Genomic DNA, 5,043 nt, shown 5'->3' on the forward strand with positions numbered 1-5,043 from the left:
CCCTCTTAATTCAATGAGAAGAAAGACTTGTACTAAAAGTGTTTGGACAGGATATCATGTCTGCATCTTGTACTATGAATAACTATTACAAAGACAACAATATGCAATGTATTAATTATTGAAATTGTCCTACTTACTGGTTTTGAAACTGTCTCATTGTTATTTGTTTCTCAATAAAATTAATTGGAAAAAAAAAAAAAAAAGAACTGGGGCCAGTGAAAGGAAAAGACCATGTGGGGATAAAACAAAGAAAACAGATAGGTCAAGGTCCCAGAAGGCATACAAGGAGGAAGAAATGCCAGGCTCCAAAGAAAGCTTCTTCTTCACAGTCCACCAACAGTACCTGTTCTTCAGGCGTCTTTCTCTTGTGAGTTCCATGCCCTCCCTCTAGGTTTTAGGCATTAAGGACAAGAACAGGGACTGCTCGAACTGTACAGGTGGAACAGTGCCAGGAACATACTGGAAGGAGAGCAGCAGCCAAGCCAGCTTTATGAGCACCACCTAGGCCAGCTCCCTGGGGGGAGCTGCAGAAAGCTGACGCACAGCTGGAGTCCGCAGGGCCTCGCCCACACTGGAAACTACGTGTAAGTAGCGCGGGAAGCATAGCTGTGTAGCCTTTTCCCTATAATACATATCCGCTGTTCTTGTGATAAAAATGCGTATCACCTATTTTGCAGTACTGGGGACTGAACCCATAGTCTTTACACTAAGCAACCAATCTTTTGTTTTTTACGGGATGTTGTTGTTTTGGTTTGGGTTTGGTTTGGTTTTTGAGTCAGGGTCTCACTAAATCACTAAAATGCCCAATTTGGGCTCAAATTTGCTATCTTTTTTGCCTCAGCCTCTCATAGTACAGGAATCACAGACATATGCCACCATGGCTAGCTAAACATAAACAAAAGTTTATTTTGTCTTAGAGTGGGGTTCAGCATTTCTCAGTTTAAAAGTTGATTATACAGCAAGGATCCCGTACCAGTCAAAATCACTTCATCATATGTGTATGTTTTCTGGTAGAATTAGTCGGGGGCAACAAACTTCCAACAAGCTGAGGCTGTGAACTATCTGCAAGACTGTATCATAAAGCTGCTACTTTACAGCATCTCCCAACCTCACAGTACTATCACTCTAAGTCTTTCTCCATCTCTCAAATTCAGGGCTGAAGGAGAGGAAGCCCTGAAGCAGCTGAACGAGTTTGTCTTTTCCTCCTGTGTATGACTTTGGAGAATCTATAAAATAGTAAAGTGTTTTCTATCCACCCTCCTCACAGCCCCATACTAAATTTCCGAGTATGCTTGTCTCCAATAGTCATTTAGCAGAAAGGATCCTGAGTTTACTACTTTATTCATACTGTCACTCTGTTTCTCAGATTTCATATTATTTTCAGCTATCCAGCAATTGCACTGCAAAATGCAGAGTTCTGTGGCTTGACCAGGCCCAGGTACAGCACCTATCTTTGTATTCATCCTGGCATCAGGGGCTTTTTCAAACAAACAGAGAAGGGGTCATGAGAATTTCATCATCTACTGAACCATGAATGGGTTGAGGCAAAATGATGGTGCAATTCTGGCCAAACCTCGGCTCACTCGTCATTCCACAAGGTTGTCTCAATGCTCCAGGGGGTATTTTGTGGTTCTGCTTACGTACTCTCCTCCGGGAATCATGCTACATGACATACAATTTTACAAAACTTTGTCTCTGTTCATTACACAGAATGCAACAAGCAAAACGTTGTCATTCTGATTTCAGGTTAAAAGTCACATTCTCAGTGCAAACTTATCTGACTATACAATCTGCATTAGTCACTTAGTCACTCTCCCATTCTACTTGCATTCTCTATATAGCACACATTGCTAAATGATTTCTTTCTTACTCACCACAGTAGTCTGTTTGTCTATTGTCTATCTCTTCCCACTAGATAAAGTGCCAGCCTATTTTGTTTGTAATATCCCCAGTGCTTTGCATAATATTGGATGGCACATGGTAAGCTTTCAATATGTATCAATGAGCTGAGCTGTTATCTTTTCGATGTGAAATTTCCCCCAAAATTCATGTGCTACACAATTAGTTACCAGATGATGGCTTTCTTGGTGAGGGATCACAAGAGCTCTAACTTCCCCAAGTGGATTAATTCATTAATGAGATCATAATTTGATGACATCATTGGGAAGTGATAGAAACAGGAAGTAGGGCCTAAGTGAAGGGAGAGGTCCTTGGGACATGACCTTGAGGGTCTTTGTCTGATTCTCAACCTTTCTTCTCTGGTTCTCCCCCAAACCCAATTCTCACCCACCTACCATTAGCTGAGGGGCTTTCCTCCTCCACACCCTTCCATCTTGATGTTTCTACTTCACCTCAGAACACAACAATGGAACAAGCAAGCCCTGGACTGAAACCTCTGAGACCTTGAGTCAAATGAATCTCTTCTTCTTTGAATGGCTTTGGAATTTATCTTTCATAACAATGAAAACCTGGCTGGTATATCAAGGTGGTATAAAGACTAGGAGGCACAAGTTCCCTGTACTACCTAGAATTCAAATTCAGTATGCCTTACCTCAAAGTTTGGGTCCAGAAGCATTCCAGACTTTGGAGTTTTCTAATTAGAAAATATGTGCATGTACTTTACCAATTGAGTTTTCCTAACCCAAAAACCCAAAATTCTAAATACTTCAGAATATGAAATGTTTTGAGTATTCATACTTGTATTTAAAAATTATCAAATTTGGAGAACTTCAGATTTCAGAGTTTTAGTTTAGAATCACTTGGCCGTTATAGTATAGTCAAAGATCACCTCTCTGGAGATGTGATTTTTGAATGACATCTACGTGATGACAATCTGATAAGAGTATGAGATTCTGAATCCTACACTGCCTTGCACATTTTTCTTACTAAGATGACACTGTTCTTTGTGAACAAAGGGCTTTATAATTACATAAAAGTAGCCAGGAAAACTATGAACCTGGTACAAGATTTCAAAAGAACAAGCACAGAACTAGACCAACAGCATGGGCCAAAGGGTAATGAAAGAAATCATTTTAATATCTCCAAAAACAGTTTCCTTTGCAGAAATCCAGATTGGTTTTTTTCTGATTTTTTTAGTTTATCAGTACATGAGTGTCATATATAATACTTACATTCCTTACAGGAAGTTGGTATATGTCCATCACACATCCTAATTATTTTTGGATCCCTTGTCCCTCCATTCCCTACCCCTCACTCTAGCTCTTGAGCCCTTTCCCCTTTGAAAATGCTCTATCTCCCTACTTTCTAGTATGTATCTTTCATGAAGCCATTAAAATTTAATCATTGAGGGAGCGGGGATAGTAGGCACCACCTAAAAACAAAGCCCTCAGCATAGAGTATAAGAGAAGCACCCGCCAATCTAAAAACAGAACACACTTCTCTACTGAGAAGCAGGAGGACTTAGGAGGAATCTCCATTCTGTACATGCCTCTCCAGGCATCTGGCATCAGTGTTCCCACCCCACATCTTCAAGTCTTAGTGAATTGAAGGGCTGAGTGGAGAGAGAAACCAAGAAACATAACTAATTTCCAAGTAGGGATCCTGCAATAGAAAAGGACCTTCAGGGTATTAGGTTCCTTTTGGAACAGGAGGGTAGACTGTGCACTCAGCACCTGCTGGTCTAAACTAACAAACGTGCTGCAACCAAGGAAAAATGTACGAGTTGCTCCACAGTGGGGGCTGGATGAGCTTCCTGCAAGTTTCTGTCTATATCCAGAAAGGGTATAGACCTGTGTGCTCCGGGGAAGGGCATGAAACCTAGCCAAGAGTCAAAGCCAAAAAGCTTACTTGTAGGTCACCATAAAGAGAGATGGATGACACTGCAGGCCACAGATCAAGCAAGGCAGGCCAGAAAGCCGATGGAGGCCAAAATGGGACATTTCGGCAGTAGACACAGAAAGGACAGAAGCCAAGTGAGGTGAGTACGTATCTCAACAGTGATCAGGGGGAAACAGAGAGGCATTAGCTCTTGGCAGAGTCTGCACCACAGCTATGAAGATGAGTGAGAGCCTTTGCTCTGGGACACTGTCTTGGACATAAGGAGAAGGAAAGAAGATTCTCCAGAGAACAAGAGCCCTGATCTGGGTTCCAATTACTTGAGTATGAGTATGGATGTGTCTACAGCAATAAAAAGAACTGGAATGGGTTAATTCATCTCAACATGATTTTCTGTAGCCATCAGGAATTTGGGTAGCTCCAGAGAAAAATGAAATCAGATACAGAAATGCAGAAGCTGGACTTTGCGCACACTCGCTTTAGATTGGTTCTATACTGCCACTACACTGCACATACGACATCAGTGTCTGCTTCTCACGTTCCACTATGACATACCCAGGTGTGCCTAGTTCAGCTTACAAGCTTCCTCACTAAGTAGCCAAAGACAACTGTGATCTCCTAGTCATCTTGAAATCAGGCACAAATGAGAGAGCATATTTTCTCTATTTGCTGTCAAGAAGACAAAATGCAGCTGGTATTGCCTCCATCTCCACAGTGACCCTGGACATACGCAGTCAGGACCCTTAAGTCCAGTGCTGAAATTCCCAACACACACCAGGACCATCAAGGTATGACATGAAACCTCCTGTTGAGGTTTGTGTTCACCTCCTAGGCCTTTGTGTTGACCTCCATGACACACACTTTCTCTTCCTTTTCCTGACTCTCCCACTTTAACTTATGTCCCTCTTCATCATTACAGCGCAGTGCTTTCTATATCCTTTATGTATAATACAGTAACTGCTAGATATAGGAGCTCTTAGAGGTAGCTATGATTGTGCAATAAACCTGGATCCCAGAGCATCAGTTCTTTTTCCTCAAGGAAAGGAAGAGGTTTCTCCAAAAACACAATTTGCCATTTCCCTTTCTGGAAGGGAAGAAGTTTGCTTCTCATGCTGGAAAACATGACCCAAACATTCACTACTACTTTCCCCTCCCCCCTCTATTAGGGTAAATAACTTCCATTAATGCAAAAGAAAAAAGGAGGGAGAGAGACAGAGACAGAGACAGAGACAGAGACAGAGACAGAGA

The sequence above is a fragment of the Octodon degus genome, unplaced genomic scaffold (genome assembly GCF_000260255.1).
Source record: "Octodon degus isolate 3935 unplaced genomic scaffold, OctDeg1.0 scaffold00180, whole genome shotgun sequence".
In the NCBI taxonomy this organism is placed as follows: Eukaryota; Metazoa; Chordata; class Mammalia; order Rodentia; family Octodontidae; genus Octodon; species Octodon degus.